Source organism: Euprymna scolopes, chromosome 21 (assembly GCF_053919585.1).
Source record: "Euprymna scolopes isolate OS-2025 chromosome 21, ASM5391958v1, whole genome shotgun sequence".
NCBI classification, from domain to species: domain Eukaryota; kingdom Metazoa; phylum Mollusca; class Cephalopoda; order Sepiida; family Sepiolidae; genus Euprymna; species Euprymna scolopes.
Genome location: NC_136502.1, coordinates 72,499,165 through 72,521,933, shown reverse-complemented (window position 1 = coordinate 72,521,933; position 22,769 = coordinate 72,499,165). Strand labels below are relative to the sequence as shown.

The 22,769-nt window shown below is 29.4% G+C and overlaps 1 long non-coding RNA gene across 1 annotated transcript in view; it reads left to right on the top strand.

The window, feature by feature from the left end:
• Positions 1-15,360, top strand: part of LOC145242483 (uncharacterized) — a 222,145-nt gene extending 206,785 nt beyond the window's left edge. The window contains exon 4 of the long non-coding RNA XR_013862746.1: positions 15,015-15,360. This is a non-coding gene — a long non-coding RNA (uncharacterized LOC145242483). The remainder of the gene's footprint in view (positions 1-15,014) is intronic.
• Positions 15,361-22,769: the final 7,409 nt, after the last annotated feature.

Below are 22,769 nucleotides of genomic sequence, written 5' to 3'. Positions count from 1 at the left end.
ACTATCAACAATTTCCCCCAAATCTAATCGTGGATTCCATGAACTAAACTTCTTTCTTAGAACTGCCTGCCTGTGGAACTCTGTTCCACTGGCCTGCTTTCTAGCTGACTACGATATGGTTGTCTTCAAGTCCAGTATAAATAAGTTCTTGCTGAGTCGTACCCTTAAATAATCAAATTATACCAAATTCCCACTATTAACAATTATTACACTGTTGTCCTGATGATTAACGTATTGTTGTCTTGATGACTACCCATTAACCTCTATCCTCGAGTAGCCTTTGGGCCTTGATAAGTGGTGACCTCCTTGTAAAAAAATGCCTTCCACTGGGATGAAGTACAGGTTTGTTCTATTAAATACTATTAAACAACATCTCTTGTTCTAGCCATTGCCAAAGTTATATTCACTTCGCTCCACTTGATTTAAAGGAAAATGATAAAATGTCCTTTTCATTAGTAAAAAAAAAAAAAAAAATCAAATTGCCATGCTACATAAACCTCGGTGCACTTGCTGCAGGTCAGCCATGTGTGTATTGTTCCTTTACAAAGCGCTGCATTTTAGCAATTCTTTGCAATGTGATTTCAATTTGAATGGCAGCAGAAACGTTAAAAACTCGCATTGTTGTCGTTCTCTTTTCACTGGCAAAATAAATATACACAGGTAGGTAGATATCTACCCACAAACCTCCAAACATTTACATCAATATCTTTTATCTCCATACACTTTAAATTACTTCCTTCTCTTTAAAACACTAGTTGTCAAACCTTTTTTTAACTGTGCCCCACTCCTCTTCCTTGACTCCTTTTTTGCTACTCTAGTGTCTCCTTCTACATATATAGACAAACTTCTCAATATTAGGAATATGGTAAATAGAAGCACAACGCATTTTATTATGGTTGATCTATATACATTGCAAGACGGAAAAGAATTCATGAAAATCAGCAACGATTTTAGCAACTGTAGACGCTTGATGTGGTTGGCAATCGCTATCTAGATTATGTCAGTAAATTAGTATTCAGGCAATTCTGATTTCTAACCATAAAATTTTTAAAAATTACATTATAAAAACCAACAAACTATGATTTGAACACTTACTGACGTTTACTGTTTGATCTGGTTGACCTATGACAATCCTTGCCTAGATCATGTCAGCATAATACAATTATCCAAACATTTAACTACAATTTCTGACTATAACTTTTTAAGAAATTAAACCTTTTTAAATGATATTCTTGTCAAGCACAAGTTAGATTATATTAAACTTAGACCCCTTCAATCGGGATCTTTCCAACATGCTCAGGAGCGTGATACCGCCTACTTTATGAATTACTGTTTTGAATTAATGTTTTACTTTAGTTTAGGAACACAAATAAACCATGACTTTTAGTTTAAAGACTTCAAAATTACGTTCTGTTCAATTTAAATGCTTTAAAAATACTAATTTTAATATGTCACAATAGTGAGCACATTAACCATTTTTTGTTAATTTATTAATAATAGATTAAAATGGATGATTTGTGTTTACTACTGTCGTGAAATTTTGGAATTCAAAAGCTTCTATAGCTTTACGGCATTATTCGTTACACAAAGAAAACAAAATTCACGTTGTTTCTAAAATTTTGTTAACAAATACATATTTTTAAAAATGAGTTTTAATTTGTTCATATGCCAGATGCATATGTGAACATTCATGCTTTCCTTTTCGGTTAGAAGCACAATTGAATCATAACTTTTGTCTTGAAACTTTGATTCAAGTGGAAGATTGTTATAAAAATGAAGAGCTCTTTCTTTCTTTCTTTCTTTCTTTTTTTTTTTACTCATGTTCACTCCTAACAAGGTATATCGCCACTTGGACGTAAGGGGCTACTATTTGGGATCATGCCTAGTAAAGATTAACAAGATGTTGGTTTTACTGTTACATTTAAACTTCTGCATATCAGTACAATAATGGAAGCAGGTAGCAGGAAGGGAATTCCAAAGTCTAGCTGTTCGAGGGAAGAAACTATCAGAGTAGAAAGACTATCATGAATATTATAAGGCAAATATTTTTTGTATATAAAAATAGTTATACATGTGTGTGTGTGCATGATTGCATTCATGTTTCATATATAACATGGAATAATATTTTATATTAAATTCTATTGTGATAAAGGAAGGCTCGATAGAGCGTTAATATAATGAACAGATTGAAATAATGAAAAATAAGATTTAAATTATTAGTTAATCAAGTGTCCAAAATAAAGAATAAATTTAAAAAATCCTATATATATATATATATATATATATTTGATTTTTTAAATTTATTCTCCCTTATGTAACTTTGATAAAATACAAATTAAATTATATTTTTTTACTATTAATTGAATATTTATTGCAATCAAATATAAACTTAGAGAAAACTAAAACGAATTTTTAAAAATCTTGTTTTTAAAAAATATAAACCTTATTAGCTTCTTATCGCATAAAATTTAATGTTTGCATTTTCTATTTGTTTCGACTGCATTTTTCAATATAACTTTCAGGACCTTTTCATCATCTGTATTAATAACTAAAGATATTGTATGTATGTGTGTGAGTGTTCCTCGACTCTCATAACTTTTACAAATCAAATTATTTATTAATGGAACAATTTTTTAAATGAAATAATGGAAAACTAAAATGAATACTAAAATTATATATATATATATATATATATATATATATTTATTTATTTTGCTCCTAAGCATCTCCACCCCCCCACACCCGCACCTAGCAGTATGCTTCTATTTGAGCAACGTTTTTCAATTGCATCTCTTGACAGTCATCACAAATATAGATTATAGATATGCGCACGCACAAGCATGGGAAAAGTAATTCAATCAATTAATCAATATCTTAAAGGATCCGAATAATGTGATGAAAATAAATCCTAAAAAAAATCTTATTGATTTTGTATATCCAATATGTAAACGTCTATGTGTCTGTCTGTTATTCGGTCTGTGTCCATATTTTCAAACTCTATCTCCTCCGAAACTAAAAGTCACAGAGCGGCGCTAGGGACCTCAAATGATTGGATTTTTAATGGGCCGTTCTTTTATGGGTCTTTAGCTGGTTAAAATCGATTTTAAGGGGTCAAAAGTGGGTAAAAATTGAAAATATCGTTATACATTTTGTACATACGTCTTAGTTTATTTTTAATTTTTAATCGGTTTATATGCGTGTCACGTTGATACAGTGGTAACGTCACCAGCTTTGAATGCTACAGTTTCGGTTTCAATTCTAACTGATGGCTCCTAATTTTTTTTTTTTTTACTTTTGAAAATATACAAAATCTGGACAAATTAAAATATATTTAAGCGTATATTATGCCCAGGCAAAGCTGTAACGCCCCCCCTCCCCAGTAAAATATATTAACAGAACGTTTTTATATATATATATATATATATATATATATATATATATATATATATATATCAATGTTGGGACAATTAATCAGAATCGGGAATTGAAAAAATAAGAACTTTTTGGGGTATCAGAATCGAAAATATGTGTGCTTATTTTCCGATGCCCAAAACGATTCTTTTTCTTGTTGTTATTTCTTTGTTTTTGTTTACGATGAAATGATAAATATTTCTCGATTTAAATGACCAGTAAAACTAAAATCTACAGGTTATATCCATAAGTGTAGTTTTACATTTGCGAAAATTTATGCAGATATTACATATTTTTTGTTGTTGTTGTTTGTGATAATCCGACAGCCAGCACACAGAAACAACTCTGCATTTAGAAATATAAAAAGAATCTGAGTTGGTAATTATATTGGAATCAGGAATTTAGAACAATCTGTAATTGTATCGGAATAAGAAAAAATATAGGAATTGTCTAGTCACTAATATATATATATATATATATATATATATATATATATATATATATATATATATACATACATACATACATATATATATATATATATATATGAAATAAAAATTACAATTAAATTTACCAAAATGACCCAAGATGGTAAAATTAAAGTATATTATAAATATTAAAGAATTAATATTTATAAAGTTATCTCAGCCAGATGTAAAAGCTCGATAAAACCAAATAGGAGATAGAGCTTATAATACGAGCAAACAGTTAATAAAACATGTAAAAAAAACACTTTGAAATGAGTTAAAAACATATTTAATCTGAAAAGGAAACACTAGATAAGTGGATAGTCCTTAATCCGCGGAGTTTCAAAGAAATACTTTCCTTCTCATCAGAGGGTGGGAATTAGCAAAATGCAGGATCGGATTTTGCATGCAGAAGTATTTGATGAAACAACAAGTAAGTCAAAGATCTTACTTGATAAAAAAAAAGTGAAGCAGAGAGAATATGGTGAAGAAAAAAGGTGATTACACATGAATGGATAGTCTGGTGAAAGATAAATAATCCAGTGACGAAAAAAAAATCCAAATATATAACTTCAAGACCGTTAATTGAATTTCCATTAGCACAAGTAAAATCCAAGGAAATCCTGTAATTGGAAGAAGATGGTCCATAATAATCCAAAGGCAGAAATCCATGGAAAAATTCACAAAAATGTGTACATGGAAAAAAGGAAAAAATTCCAATAATATTAATATTTCCTTGTACACATTTTTGTGAATTATTTGCACTTATGCATTTAATGAACCAGACGTAACTCAGCTTGCGACTCGGATTTCTCCGGAACATGACATCCACAGAAGAAACAAGCAATTCGATTGGTGGATGTGTGTTCCTCCCGGGCATAACAACATAACGAAAAAAAACCCTACTCACCCGGAATCAGCAATATATATATATATATATATATATATATATATATATACACTAGCTGTACCCGGCCACGCGTTGCTGTGGCTCAGTTTGTTAAAATGGAACACATGTGAAAGTAGAGAAAAGTTTGATTCTTTTTTTCAAGAGAATGTACAAATTATTTTTTTTTTTAACAGATGTTAAGAAAATAAACAGAAAAATACTTCCATCATTAATTATGCAAAAAAATAGATAAAATGTTGATTTAGTGTTTCAATATGCTTATAAATTACGATAAAACTTGCTGAGTATGCACTGTTTTACGGTTGTTGTAAAAATGGAACGGAAACTTAAATTTCGCTTCATTTTAATCTTTCTTAATTTTTTAATTGTGCCCCCCCAAACGAATATAATCAAAACAGTAACATTCAACAATTGTACTTTATGTATATAAAACACAAAATAGGTGTTTGTATTACTATACACATAGATTCGAAAAAGTTGTCAAAAAACAAATATATAACAAAAATGTTATCAAAGGCAAGATAAGTTACTTTTCTGCCAAACTGGATATATTTTTTGTGTTTTTATTCAATGTAACATATTTATTCAGCTCGAAAAACATACAGTGTTTACCGATGTATTTGAAAATTCAAGATAGCGTCTCACACCCTCTTTAACACCGTAAGTATGGAAAAAGGTGTTATAAATAAAAAACTATACAAAATACTATTAAAAACCCGCCGAATATATGTCAACCTATGTCACGGTAACATATATTGAGCGAGTTTTTAACAGTATTTTATCCGGTTTTTTATTTATAACATCTTTTCCCACACTTACCGTGTTAAAGAGAGAATCAGACGCCATCTTGAAAGTTCCAATACATCGGTAAACACTGTATGGTTTTTGAGCTGAATAAACATGTTACATTGAATAAAAACACGAAAAATATATCCAGTTTGGTAGAAAAGTAACTTATCTTGCTTTTGATAACATTTATTTGTTATATATTTCTTTTTGGACAACTTTTTCGAATCTATGTGTACAGTAATACAAAATATTTATTAAAAAAAAAAATTTAAAGAAAAAATTAATAGCGAAAGGGAAATAATTCCATTTTTAAATGAAAAAGTCAGTTTACCTAACTTACTGTATTAATGCTATTTTTTTTAAGCAAGAAAAAAAAATATTTAGGTTTGGCTATAAATTCCTAAACTCATTTCACCTTAAATAATTTAGGTGACTGAAGTAGGAATCTAATTGAATCTTTAATTTCCTGAATAGTATCCGATAATTCATTTTTCTTCGAGTTATATCGAATACATTAATACGAACTTTAGGGGCTTTTTTTGTAATGTTACTGTAAAAATTATTTTTTATTGTTACAAATTACGATGCTTTAAAAAAAGCAAAAATAAATTCTCGCGTTTTTTATTTACTACTGAAAACCATAACTTTAGTAAAGGTATTTTTTGTTTAAACAAAATAAAACATTTTCACCAAGAGTTAAGTAAAAATAATTAATTCATTATATTCTGCGATCATTATTTGAAAAATACTGCAATTTTCATTAAAATTGGTTAATTTCCTGATTTTTGGTGAATTTTTAAGTAAAGGGAGGAATCAAAATGTGTATACACTTTGAGCGTCGGCATTCATTTTTCGACCACGTGTGGTTAATTTAAATTAAAGTTCAATCACATGGTTACATTATCAATAAACCCATTGAAAATTTACCGATATTGTAAACACATTCTGTTTACATTAAGCCTGTGGTGTTTTTTTAGTGATGCATTGATGCAATGTTGTCAACTGAGATTTAAAAAAAAAAACCCGCGAGATCAGGAGAAAGAAATGTCCAGAAAATCGCTAGCTAGTTTGGCAGAAAAGTAACTTATCTTGCCTTTGATAACATTTATTTGTTATATATTTGTTTTTTGACAACTTTTTCGAATCTATGTGTACAGTAATACAAACCTGTGTACAGTAATACAAACCCTTTCGGGGAGATTGGAATGACCCCCCACCCCACCCCCACCTAAAATGTACTTGGAAAAATCGATTTTATAGTGAGATTTAAGAATGGTTAGTCGAAAAAAAGGTGAAAAACAAAACAAATAATCAATAAATAATTGTTACCAAAGGCAATAAATGCTACTTTTTTTTACTTACCTGAATGAGTTTATTTTATGTTTTAAAGTATTTTCAAGCAATCTAATGCGGGTGTCTCTGCGTGCCAAATACCTCCAGATTTTCTAGAATTTCCCGCTAGATTGTAAACGAAATCTCCAGATCTAGCAGGAAAACCGCTAAATTGTAACACTGGTCACGTGACAGGAAGCGGTAATAAATAATTGTCCCTAAATAAAAAAAATCGCCTCTCGGTAAAAAGAAATCCACCTATTTATCATAGAAAAATTAAGTATAATGTTATAATTAAAAAGGAATATATAAAAACACACATGGATATAGTAAACATATTATACCAAAACGTGGAAGCCATCCGTCCAGTGGTTTTTTAGACAATTAACTCCGAACGAACCAACATTTACATTTTTATATATATAGATATATATATATAGCTTTCAAGGTTTTTTTTTTTGGGGGGGGGTTATATATATATATATATATATATATATATATACAACCCCCCCCCCCAAAAAAAAACCTTGAAAGCTGTTCTTAGCATGAGGAGGTGGGGTGTATTCCTAAAGCCGTTTTTAATATGGGGAGGTTGAGATATAGGAGGGAAATGTTGGGCATTTCTCTTCTAATAATTACTTAAATAAACACAAGGCCAAACGAGATTGCTTTTAACAAAACAATAATAAAGGGTTTATTTAGAAAAGGTGAGATTGTATCTCAGACTGAAGAGAAAGAAAGAAAGTGTAAATTTCTGTTTGAAGGTGTCGTCTGTCGTCAACAAGTAGCAGTGGGAGGAGTGAGTGAGAGAGGTCGCTTGCTGGCGTCTCTCTCTGGTGATCGCAGCTGAGATCCCAAAGGGCTAAAAATAGTCCTTAAGAGGGCAGCTCAAATCAATGCGCCCTGCCAACCGATTGGTCAATGTGGCCGAATCACTTTGGCACCGGACATTGATTCGCTTATAGTAAATAGTTTGTTAACTGCTACAGAGGTGTTTATAATATGCTGCGGCAAGTCGTAAAAATTAACGAAGTTGCTATTATTTATTTTATATCTAATAATTTTATAAAAATTAACGAAGTTGCTATCATTTATTGCAAAAAATGCTAAAAATTTATTTTTGTGACAAAAAACATGTTATTTTCGACAAACATTTAATAAGAAATACAAATGACCAGTAGTTTTTTTTGTGTTTTTTATTTAAAATTTTACTTTACTGTTTCTTTCATATAGCGTTGTTATTATTTCATCGGCAACGCTCGACTTTATCCGGCTGTTGATGTCATGCGCCGGTGAAAGCCGAACGCTGAGAAAATAATTACACAATTAGTCTTTGGAAAATAAATATTTGAAATAAAGTGGCGCTTTAATTTTTAAAAAATAGTATTTACACATTAAATTCAGGTCTTAAAATATCTTTTTGTTTATTAAATTGTTAGGTAAAAGTACAGATAACCCAGTCGGTTTCTAATTTGTGGAAAATCTAGCTCCCCCCCCCCAAAAAAAGGTACTCTGGATAGTAACAAATATAAAAATTACCTCAGTCTCGAAGGATTTCTCCTCTACTGATCGAGGAAAAAAACAGTGAAGTGTACTTCACACTCTGTTTCTCTCCCCCTCTCTTCCTCTCTTAATAACTCTCTCTCTCTCTCTCTCTATATATATATATATATATATATATATATCACCATCTTCATCTCTCTTTGAGCTCCTTTCTCTCTCTAATTCCCTCTATCTCTCTCCCCTTCTCTCCTTTCCTCTGTCTCGCTCCTTCTCTGTTTCTAACTCTCCTTCTATCTCTCTATCTCCTTCTCTTTCTGTATTTCCCTCTCACTTTCTCTTTTCTATCTATATATCTTCCTGTCTATCTGTCCATCTCTAATCCCTCATCCTATTGTAGTCTCCTCAATTAATTACAGTGAATAAGGCATTGCCAAACATGGATAAATCCTATTTTAGTCACCTAATTTACTTATTATGAGAATAGAAGTTATTTGGAAATGACTGCTACCTTGAAGGGCACCAGGAGTAACTGGTAAAATCCTTCTAATCAAATTGATTTTGGCAGCCATTCGGTGACAAAATGACATAGCCCTTGCTGCATGTGGAATACCTGCAACCTTGCTATCAAGTATAAAAACTACTTATTCTACTTTGAAACTACTACATTCAATTTTTCAAAAATCTTATGTACAATATCTCCAAAGCATCCAGTATAGGGAAAAATATTGCAGAAATGCAAACTTATTGTTTGGGATGAATGCACAATGGTACGCAAATAATCACTTGAGGCTCTTGGTCGATCTTTACAAGATTTGCATGGCAATGGCAGACCATTTGGGAATGCAGTAATATTGCTTGTAGGAGATTTCAGACAAATGCTATCTGTAATTCTTCAATCAACACCGGCAGATAAAATAAATGCTTGCCTCAAATACTTTATTTTTTGGTGCCATGTGAAGACATTAAACTTAACTCAAAATATGCATGTCCAATTGCAGACTGCTCGATCCGCACAGAAATTTTTGCATCACTTGTGGGAAATTAGGCTGATCCGATGCAACATTCTTTGACTCTTAACTTCTGTAATTTTATTACATCAAAAGAAAAGTTGGTTAAAAAGGTTTTTCCAGATATTCAAATTAATTATACGACTTCCACTTGACTGAGTGAACGAGCTATTCTTGCAGCTCAATACAAGGACGTACATGAACTTAACGCTATTATTCAATGTGAAATTCCAAGTGAGGTAGTCACATACAAATCCATCGACACTGTTGTGGAAGCAGATAATGTGGTTAATTATCCAACAGCTATATTTGCCAGGGATGCCACTGCATGTACTGCAACTGAAAATTGGCGAACTAATTATCATGTTGTGAAATATAAACCGATCCAAGCTTTGCAATGGCACGTGGCTTGCAGTAAAAAAATTTAACAAACAATATCATAGAAGCAACAATCTTAACAGGACCTTTCACAGGTGAAGATATCTTCATTTCACACATTCCTATGATTCCACCGGATACATCATTACACTTTAGAAAACTGCATTTTCCAATTTTATTGTCATTTGCAATAACCATCAACAAAGCACAGGGAACAATCTTTACAATTGTGTGGATTACACCTACACACTGACTGTTTTTTCACATGGGCAATTTATGTTATGTGTTGAAGAGTCACCAAACCAGAAAATCTCTACATCAGCTAAGAATATGGAAAAACAAAAACTGTGTACCCATACGAAATGTGAAATTAAACCTATAAGGAACGCATTTTCACATTTTGGAACTTTTTCCATTGCGCCAATTTCAGCCACAGCAATGCATGGCAGGGTACAACTAGTATATATATATATATATATATATATATATATATATATATATATATATATATACGTATTTGTATATATGTGTTTATGTATGTATAAACATATTTGTATATATGTGTGTTTATGTATGTGTATATATATATATACATATTTTTATATGTCTGTATATATATATATATATATACACACGCATATTTTTATATATATATATATATATATATATATATATATATATATATATATATATATATATATATATATATATATATAAACAGCTGAGCCTATCGTTTGCAAATTTCACAGCTAATTTATATGTTTAGCCGTGTTCTTAGATATGTTTTTACAGGAATTCATCCGAGAAGTATCTGAAAATTGAAAAAATCCAATCTTAAAAACAGCTTTCTCTCTTGTAGATAAAAAAGATAATTTTTATAGAGGAATATTTTACATTACACTGGCACAAGGGAGATTATCAAATCTTAATAAATCATTTCTTCTTAAAAAAAAAAACAGAATTAATATAATCTGGAGGTATAACTTAGTGGTAGATCATTCGATTACAAGTCGAAGATTTCCCTTGTTCAAGCCCAGGTATACCTCACCATTTTATTTAAATTTTTTCTTATTAATGAGTCCAATTTACAATAAAAGAAAGGGTACCATTTAAAATCACCGCAAATAATTTCTTTGTTTACATACTTTAAAACTAAACATTAATCAGAAGTGACTTTTCCAGGGCATTCATCATCAAGCCCAAATATCAACTGACGTGTTATTGTAAAAAAACACAGACAGAATTTGATGAACGACAATATCATTACTATTTAAAAAAAAAAATTTTTTTTATGAATTATTCCACCAGACAAATTATTCTTCGTAATATATAATAATCAATAGAGGATTGAATCTATAATAATACATACGCAATCAGCATAAATTAAAATATCATGCTTAAGCATATTATACGACCAGGCAATACTGAGCTGCCAACTAGTATATATATATAGCATCACTGAAGTGTTATGGATCATCTATCATGAGAAGTGTATGAATGAACTCCTTGATTTTTGTATGCATATGAATACAAATTTAAACAATTTTATTCTGAAACTTGAAAGAAATAAAATCAAAATCCAGGTAAAATGTTAGAGAATTAAAATTGCTGCACTGCCATTTCACCACTTCACTCACTATTTTACATTATTATCTGAACTAACGGCATCCTGCTCCTCTTTTTCCTCTTCTTTCGTTTATCCTGACCACGACCACAATGACATGAAGATATGAGACCAGCTCAGACCTAAATGTCCCAGTAACCTGAAACGTGTATAGCTCACGATGTTGCACTGTTGTAGCAGTGTCTGCCATTTTCCTCTCATTTCAAAGCATGCAGTATTGATTTGCTGCTCGGGTTTTTTCGCTTCTGTGGAAATTAGTTGGCAGCATTTGTAGGACTTGTAGGCTAAAGCTTTTACGACTGACTTCTCCTTCCTCTACTCCTATATACTCTTATTATGACTCCTCTAACATCCCCACTTTCACGACGTCCTCAAAATTGGCCCTATTTTTGAAAATGTACACATTTACTTTTACATTTTTATATATTCAGCTGCATGTGGATTCACAAGGAAAAAATAGGGATGATTTGCGTATGTGCAATTTTTTAGATATGTTTCTGCAGTTGATAAAATGGAAGAGATTGGCTTGTTTCCTCCAAAAAATTCATCTTGTAAAAGCATATAATATAATGGCCTCATATTATGGGTAATATGTATGTGTGTGTTTGTAAATGTAATTATGCATTAATATATATTGAGCCTAAAGATTTTATATATATATATATATATATATATATATATATATATATATATATATATATATATATAAAATCTTTAGGCTCAATATATATTATATATATATATATATATATATATATATATATATATATATATATATATATATATATATATATATGTGTTTTGAGAAAAATAGAAAAACCGAATGAAATTATTAAAATAATCAACGTTTCGTCCTTATTTCAGAGGACATCTTCAGGATAATTGAAATATTTTAATAATTTCATTCGCTTTTTCTATTTTTCTCAAAACATAACGTCAACCACCGCTGGTATTTTTTTATTCCTTATACATATATACATATATATATATATATATATATATATATATATATATATATATATATATATATATATATATATATAGATAGATAGATAGATAGATAGTTAGATAGATAGATAGATAGATTTTAAGAAGATATTGTTAAAAATAACAAGACTACTACTTACCTTTTTGTAAAATAAAAAATTAATGTATGTTTAATATGCATCACGAACGTGTTTTATGCTTTGTTGAATCATCAATTGAAACATAGAGGGACATATAGAGATTTGGGAGCACATCCATTGTCTTCCCCGGAAAATTTTACTTATAATACACTTTTAGATTTTATTTAGATTATCTAACCTTTCTTTCCATAGGGAACATATAAAAACATTGACATGTATAATATAAAGAGCAACTGTCTGTATGCATTTATTTCTGGTTAAAACTCCAAAACGACAAAATGAATACCTACAATGTTGATATATTCTTGATTTGTATTGTCCTGGATAATTAATATCTAAAATTTAGAAAAAATATTCATTCTTTGGGCCTAAATTGTCATAGATTTTCTCATTTTGTTTGATTTTTGTTTGATTTTTTTTTTTTTCAATAAATTAATTCTCATGCTGACTCAATCCTTTTGAACTCTATAAAAATGTGTATATGCCAAGAGAGAGAAATGGACTGGACAGTGAAGAAAGAGGGAGGGGGAAAATGAGGAAAGGGGAAGAAAGAAAGTAGTTTTAACAGAAATATTATATACACATTTGATTGTAAAAAAATATATAATTTTAATGTATATGTTCAATAAAATATTTTTCCAAATTACCACAATTAAGTAAGCTTTTAACAATGAATTAATACTTGCAGAGCATATATATCGCTAATAAACGTTAATGTATTCATTTCACACTCATAGTTATTGTTAATATAGTGTCTTACACATGCTTTGTTGAATGATGGAAGTTCACCAAATAACTCATCAGTTATATTCCTCGGAAAAAGCATTTAGAGATTTTGTTTTTTCCTCGGAATAAAAATGGATAAATGTTAGTAAAAGGAAATGGAAATCTTTAAAAGTCATAAGAGTAAAAAGATCTTACTTATTAGAAAATATGTTGGCACCATTCTGAAGAAAAAAAAACGCTTTTTAAAGACTTCCATTTCCTTTTACCAACGTTTATCCTTTTTAGGGCAAGTAAAAAAGAAAAATTCCAATTTTTTTTTTTTTTCAGGGAAACATAAATCTGTCTCTGATAAGTTGTTTGGTGAATTTCCACCAAAATGTATGTAAGACACACTATAAAAAAATCACTAAGTGTGAAATAAATACATCATTGGCTTTGGAATGTTACTAGCGAGATATATATATATATATATATATATATATATATATATATATATATATATATATATATATATATATATATATATATATATATATATATATATATTGTAAGTCAACATTTCAAAACCAGAAAATGTATTTAGTTCTCACTCATAATATTTTATTCAGATTTTTTTATGAAGTATGTCTTACACATACTTTTTTAAATAGCGGAAGCTTACCCAATAAATCATAAGAGAAAATTATATTTCTCAGAAAAATTTGCAAAATTTTTTTTTCTTTGGAATAGAAAAAGATTTGGTAAGAAAATGTTGCTAAAAATAAACAGAGATATTTTAAAGTTTTCAGAAACCTAAAAAAAACAAAAAACACTTATTTATTGCAGTGTTTATAGGCACCTACTTTATGCTGCCATTTTTTATTATATATCTTTTTACTGTGCGAACATGATTTGAAGTCTGTCTCGATTTGTGAGGTTATCCTGCAGGAATTTAAAGTCTGTATTTTCCTTTATATCAGTCATAATTGTATTGAATCGTATTGATTTTGGTCAACCAGTACGTTTTTTTTGTTTTTTTTTAACAATCTTTATATAGTTTGTCAATCCATGTTGGGCAGCTGTTTTTGATGGAAGTCAAAATCATGACATCTCTTTTGATATTTTTGTGCATTAATATAAACTGTCATTTGATATTATTCTTGGACATTTCATGCAAAAAACTCTCCTCGGTAATTTTCTGATAAGAATTCAGCATGCTCTCATGTGACACAACAAATTGACCTCACCACCACCACCACCACCACCACCACCACAATCTATTGCTAACGGAGAGTTGATATCTGTGTCTGAATGTGAAACTATACTATTACTATCGTTCAATGCTCAATTTGGGAGCTGTTTAATTTAGTATCTGTTTTGTTGTCATGAGACTATCCTCTCAGGCATTACCTCCTCCTTTATGGAGGAGGGCAGTATAGTATATGTTCATTAGTCACACCATCCTCTCAAGAATTTACCTCCCTTACTTTATTTCTTTTTAGGATGTGGGTGATGTAATGTATCTGTTCTCATAAGACTGTTCTTCTTGGTTGGTGGGTGGCAATGTAATATATGTTCATTAAATAATAATAATATTTAGGTTAAATGCTGACATGTGTGGGTGACTTTTAGAAATTGACTTTCAAACTTGATCTATGTCTTGTTATGCGTTTTATTCCTTTTTCTCTCAACTCTTAACTTATTCAATGTTGGTAATCCTCACTTTGCTGTAACTAATCACCTTTTCTTTTTCTTTTTCAGATAATAGATCATGAAGAAGAGGCAGAAGAAAGTTTGAATGGCATGCATCACTCAGCTGTCTGAGGATGAATGAATTATGACTAAGAGATATATTCACTTACCTTTCATTGGAGGAACTCTATAGTTTAGTGTTGAGCACTTTAGGACTGGCAAAAATAAACTGAATAACAAACAACAAGAAAAATCACAAAATGGCTTTGGGGAATGATTACTCCCTCTCCCTTAAAAAAAAATTGATTAAAAAAATTTTTTTATTTTATTTCATTTTCTCTTTTGGAAAAAAAAAACTAATGTGATAATAATGGTTAAAAGAAAATGTGTGGAATAATAAAAATCATTTTTTTTTCTTTTTAATTCATTTAATTCCTTAAAAAATGATAAAAAAAGATTCCAGTTCAAACAAAAAAAAAGGCTAAAAAGAAATTAATTTTATTTTTGACATTTATTGAGGAAACAGATTTCAACTGAATTTTTTCTTTGTGTTTTTTTTTCTTCAATTATTTTTTTTATATGAGTTTGTTCTGAAATGTGAACAAAAAATGGAATCTGAACATTTTTTAAAACTTATTCATTAATTTTTTTTTTGACTGAAGAAGAAGCAGTTGAACAAATGAATTTGATTCCTGTTTCTCTTTTCTTTTTAAACTTGATTATTTCTTCTGATTTGTATGTTTTATTCAAATCACTAACTTTTTGCAAGTTTTAATATTGTTATTATTATTGTTATTTTCAGCCTAATTGAAGTGAAATTTTACTACAGAAAAAAATGAAAGGAATAATTTTGAGTTAAGTTAACACAATATGGGGAATTTATATGATTTTTTTTATAGTTAACATGTAAGAAGAAGATTTTGAAAAAGTAAACAGATTTTAACTAACAAAACATTGTCTAAAAAAGATGAAAAAACCACAATTTTAATTTTATTTTGCTGAGTTTCTTAACCCAAATTCCTGTTATACAGCATGTATCTTTTAGATGTATTGTATAGCATTCAATTATTATGCTTTAGTAGAATACAGTGACAAATATTTAATTTATATTGTTTCTGCATATCTACGTAGGCTTAATAACAATTCTTGTTATTTTATCATTATTATTTGATATAGTTTTCTTTACAGACTCTGCTGCTTTTTCTTCTGAAGATCCAAATCAGTCTTCTCTGTTTCTTCTCTGACTAGAACATTTTCAGAGCAAAGAATACAAATTAAAAGAGAGTTTGTTTAGGGAAACCTTTCAAAAATCAATTTGAAAGTTAAAAAATACCTGCAACTTGGCATTGTTATTGTCTTTGAAACAAGATATCTATGTGCAGACACATTTTTGGTTTAAAATAAAAGACAAGATGGGACGTTCTTTTTCTGATGTATTGAAGTACCGTATGCCTTTTTTGGTTCAATTAATAACAAATGCAGAAATTATTGATTGAAATTTGGGCAGAAACCATTCCTGTCTGTTATTCTTAACCATGTTTTTATGCAGTTAAAGTTGCTGCCTTTATATGTTCCTTTAGCATGTATGCATGTATATGTATATATGTATATGTATATATACATGCATACATGCTAAATAAATGTTTTTTACTTCTTTGTTTTGTGTTGCAACTTGAACCATTGGAATTGTTCTGCTTCCACAAATCTGGAAGAAGGTAAACGAAGAATCCAAAAATATTGGGGAAAGCTCTCAGTAAATTCTTTGAATGATTTTCTGTTTCAAGGTCAGCCTGAAGCCTTGGATGTATTGAATGTGGTCACTCAGCCCCTAAAACATACAATCAAGTTAGATTTTTAGAAGCATGTGACCTGATTGTTTTAGTGTTCAATCCTCAAGCTTTGGAAAGAGGTTTGTTGAAAGAATGGATCAAAAAGCTATGATGAGGAAGAAGATGAAGCAAATAGAGAGGAGGAGGAAAAGGATGGTAAAATGGCATAAAAAAAATTGCATTTTTGTCAATGTTTAATATTGTTAATTAATGCTGTGATGTGGACACATGAAAGAAGAGTTTGCATGGCAGGAGCGAAGAGTTTGCATCGGCCATTTTGTAGGTTAGTAGGGGCTTATCCCTAACTGACCAGTGCCGGGTATGCTGCACCATTCTTTTGTGTATTGAAGTCACTGTTTGGTGGTATAAATGATTCAAGGCTCACAAATCCAGAACTGCATCACTTGGTTTTTTCCTTTTTAAAAAAGTTGAAACCAATTTCACTATCCAGGTTCTGGTATGAGTCTGAGATCTGGGTACCATGTAACATGCAACTCACTGATTATTGGTGCAGTTTTCTATATGCCACCGAATATCTGAGTGTGATCAGAGAAGTCATGACTGATGTTGTCATCTACAGGATCAATAAGTAGTCATGAATAATGAGGCTTACGAATGTGATCAGAAGGACAATCTTTGGATACTTCAAATTTAACATCAGACATGAGGAGTTGGTTTTAACTCACAATGTTTAATGGTGTTTCCCTGCTGCTCTTCTTTTCCGTTCTGATTTATAAGTTTTTTTTATTTTATTTTTCATCTTCTAGCATCGCCTCTCTTTTCTTGCTAATCTTTTTTCAACCGTCAATGCTTTGCTTTTGTGAGCTTCCTCTTTTTTTTTCTTGGCAATTGTTAGTTTAAATCATGTTTTTCTTTTTGCAATAAAAGAAAATTTTTCTTTAAAAAATAAAAAACAAATTTCACTGAAAATGTGATTAATATTATACTTCACCGAATATTCCTTTCTTAGGATCAAAATTATTATTTTTATTAACACTCTTACTATTATTACTTATTATGTCTACTGTCATCTTTAATGAACACTTTATAAAACAATTCTTTGTATTTTTTTTTTGTAATACATATGAATACAAATGTGTTTATATGATTCAGTATTATGCATAAACATGTTGCGTGCACATATGCAGACAAAAGTATATGTATCTGTGAAACACACACACACATATATACACACATATGTAACAAATGTTTTCAGATTCTGTGTGATATCTACATGTGTGCTAAACTTGTACACCATTGCCTTTTTTAGCTGAATTTTTAAGTGTTTTTATTTTTTTTCTCTTCCTAAAAGATTTGGTAGCCCCTGTAAAAATGTATACACATACTTATATGTACACGCACGCACACACATTATGTATATATATATATATATATATATATATATATATATATATATATATATATATATATATATATATATATATATATATATATATAATTCTGGTGAGGTTTTGCTTGTAGGAGCTAATCCAGTGAATCCTTACTGTGTTTATATAATAATGCAAATAGAGCTGTGTATATAGTTGGTATAAATTTTTATCTATGCAAACATTTTTGGTTACATATTTGCCGACATGTTTAAGTTCTAGCTAGGAATTATCGTCAGGCCCAAGGTGTTTGTGTAAAGTCAAAGTAAATTTTTATTTCATCTCTGGCTTCATACTAAGAACATAGCCTGACGAATTTCCAGCTAGAACTGAAACATGTCTAAAAATGTGTTGTCAAAAAATGTTTGTATGAATAAAAATTATACCAAACATATATATATATTTGTGTGTGTGTGTGTGTGTGTGTTAAAATATTTAATGATATTTTCTAGTATTTATTTTAATAGTGCTCAGTACATAGAGCATTATGATAATGACAAAGTATGTTAAATGGCTACAGAATTACATCCATATGGTTTATGTTGAAATTACGAAGGATTCAACCCAATAGTCTTTTCAGTACTAACTTTGACTTGTGTCTCTAAGTCAAAACCATGTCAATATAAGCCATATACACTATTATTATAACCACTTTTAATAGCATCGAGCACTTTAAAATTCAAAACATATTTGCCACGGCCAACCAAATTGCTTCACTACATTCACAAAATTCCTCTAAGCATTCCACTTGTTTGTACTGTTCCAGTTAATGTACAGGGTGCTTGCCACAATTAATTCAGCCTTGATGAAAGTAAAAGACACTAAAATACCCAGTGATAAAGAATGTGAAAGATGTGTCTTTATTTAATAGAAATACATTTAATAGAAAGGTGTGTGAAATATGATATAAATACATATCTCACAGGTAATAGTGATATATGTTTGTACAATTGAGATACTAAATGTTTGCTTTAAATTTGAAAAAAAAATACAAATTTCAAATAGACAAGTTTAAAATTAAAGTTAATAATGCTTTCAGGTCTTTTATGTTTGTGGAATTGATATATATATATATATATATATATATATATATATATATATATATATATATATATATATATATATATATATATATGATCGGCCACCCACAATATCATAGTAGAATTAAAGACATCATTTCATGCTTTTACACTTAAAAAAGCCTTTTTCTGAACAATTCAGCTACATTTCTTCATTAACTGTTACTAAAATTATCTGAGGAGAGGGGTGGGGATACCATTCTCCTTAATTTCATTTTTTTCCATTAATCTATTACCTCTTTCCTTCCACATACTCTCTTAATCACTCCCCTCCTCCACTAGCATTTGTAGAAACATTTTTCCATCTGACCCCTAATATGTTTTTCAAAAATCCCGACTAATATATATATATATATATATATATATATATACACACACACACACGTATGCTTCGTGTGTATATAATTTTGTGTAAAATTGGCTTGAGAGAAAATAAAAACAATAAAATACAGAAATCTTGCATTTTTCTTAATTAGTTTTGAATCAGCCCTTGATTGAACATTTATAAACAAATATAAGTATATTATTCTATTTTATGATGTATTGAAAATTTTCAATGAACGTACCACCTTCATCAGTCAAAGATGAAATGAGTGCTAATTTAAGCTTTTCTGTTCTGGTTTATTTCTTGCTTGTAGTTATTGGTAGAAACACATGTGTTCATTTAAAATGCATGTATTTGTCCAAAACGTGTTTAAAATTACCATATTGTAGAATAATATACTTATTTCTAAATGTCCAACTAAGAGACCGGGAACTCATCAACAAAACAAAGACTTACAAATTTCTGTATTTTATTGTTTTTTTTCTTTTTTAATTTCTTTGTAGGCCAATTCTGCACACAACTATTCAAACAAGACCTGATGAAACCGTTTCACCTAAAGTTACTTATGTCGAACATTCCAATGCAGATATATATAAATGTGCACCACCCGCATTTGGTGGAGTTTGGTTGTATATTTATGTGTGTATGGGCGAGGGGAAGTTATGCGTAAAGTAAAAGGGGTCTACTGTATTTGAGATATACCCTTAAAAATATATATATTCATATAAATGCATATATATGCAACTTTGCACATATATGCAAGAATCTGTGCATTGGTTACAATTATTTATTTTTGCTTTTTGTTATTCATTTCTTTTTCAAAATAAAAAAATAGCAGCAGAAAATTCAAAAAAATGTTTATTTTCTTGTGATGAATGTTTTTTTTTTTCAATATTAATGAGCTTTTCTTAATAATTTTCACTTTATTCTTTTCTATACTACAACTATTGATTACTACTATTACTACTACCACCACTGTTCATACTACTGTTAAATTGATGACATGTTTTTTCCTTCTGCAAATTGTGTTTTTGCTTGTATTGAGGTGTTTACTTTTGATTATGGTTTCTCTTAGCCCCCTAAAAAGAAAAAAAAAAAAATACAAAACAAATCTTATTTTTTGAAAATTCCCTTTACCCAAATCAATTCTCTTTTACTCAATATTTCAAAAACGAAAATAAATAAATTTAAAAAAAATAGTTTAATTTACATGTCTGTGTGAACCCCCCAAAAAAGCAACAACAAAAAAAAAATACAAAAAATACCTCCTGAAAAGACAAAAATGAAAAAAATGTTAAATAAAAAAAATAAATAAAATGGCAATGAATTTAGAAATTATTTAAAAAAAAAAAAAAAAAAGAAGAAAAATAAAACATTTCTATTTCATTATTTCATTCCGATGATTGGGCTGAGTTTTGATTTTTTTTTTTTTCATTTAAAAGTTTTTAGTTTTTGTTCATCTATACATACATAGGTGATATATATATATATATGTATGTACATGATGAAGGTCAAAATATCCTATGAAGTACTTTGAGATAAATATTTAAATTTAATAGAAAATGAAAACAATTGATTTTTTTTACAAAATTTAATTTTTAGTAATTAATTTAGCTTTATTGGAGAGAGGGGGTTAGCCATGGGAACTATGTTCAGTGATTTCTGTAGTAAAGTAACAGTATAGCTGCTGAGCAGACGTCTTTTCTTTGCCCCCCCCCCCAAAAAAAAAATTTACAAAGCATAGAAATAGTTAATAAAATACATAATTTCTTGCTTTTAGATCTATATTGATAATAGCAACAGATTCCAGCTTTCATTTTGTCAATAGAAAAAAATTTTTAAATAAAAAAATTGGTCCCTAGTCATTGCTTAGCTCATTATTAGACCTCAGATAGAAAACCTGTGCCAAAGGCAAGGAAGTTGATCTAAGAATCTTCAAATGTTGAACACTTTTAGATGCTTGTAAAATTATCAATTTTCCAGTTCTTGGATACTACAGAGACGCATGAGAAAAATTAATATTTTTCTTTGGTTCCAGAGCACAGATGAACCATAATACTTGACAGAAGTTATTTTTGATTCATCAGTTTAAAGACTTCAAAATTACTTCTGAATTTCTATAATAGTAAAAAACAGCATTTCAATCTATTACTATTAGATTCAAAAGTGACCCACATATCCAATTTTGTGATACTTGGAAATTGGAAAACAATTTCAAAGCATATATACCGGCAGATAATTTCCGGTTGAATTAAAGTTTATCATCAAAAGTCAAGTATAAATGTTCACAGATGCTTCTTAGAAATACTGTTAGTGTTTTTCTATTCTTTCTTTGTGTAATAAGTAACACTGTAGTTAAAACCAGGTTGTAGCTATAGAAGGTTCTTTAGTAACAATATAGCTGCTGAACAGACATCTATGGATAAAATATATGATATGTCATAAAACAAAATGTGATGGCAAAATGGAGTGAAATACAAACTGGAGTAAACAAATTAAACCTTTATTTTTCTGCGTTTAATTAATATTTTTTTTTCAGTTTGTCTTTCACTACATATATATGTATTTTTATATATGCATATGTTTATCATTTAACATGGAGAACTAACTTACATGTTTATAAACTATATGTTTGGATATACTATATAATCATTGTGGTTTCAATACCATTGGTTTCTCAACTGGGTACTGCAAGTAGCAAAAATATTGGATAATCATTGTGGTTTAAGTTGAAAAAACCAAATGCTAGATTCACTTGTTGTCCCTACTCTAAAAGCCTGTGGTATTAAAACCATAGTCATTTCTATAGTATATCCAATATATTAGTCTTTACTGTATTAAAGGGGAGATAAGTAGGGTAGTCCTTTTGTTTTTTTATTAATTTATTTTTTGTGAGAGGAGTAGAAATCGTCAGCACAATCATCTTAATTGATGGTGATTATCTAGATAAACGATGATTACCGAATTGGATAAGAACAATTAAAACGAAAGGGAGAATTTCCTCCAAATTTATCTTTCACCATGTTTCGTGCTCTAGAATGTAAATGTATTGTCGTCTTGTAAGTGTAATTTTTTCTTTTTTTCTTAAAAAAAAAAAAAAGAAAGAAAACAAACAAAAAAATGAAAAGTATTCATAGAACCCCCCCCCTCTCGCCCCTAACATAAAGAAGAAAGGAAAGACAAAAATACTTTTGATTTTTTTA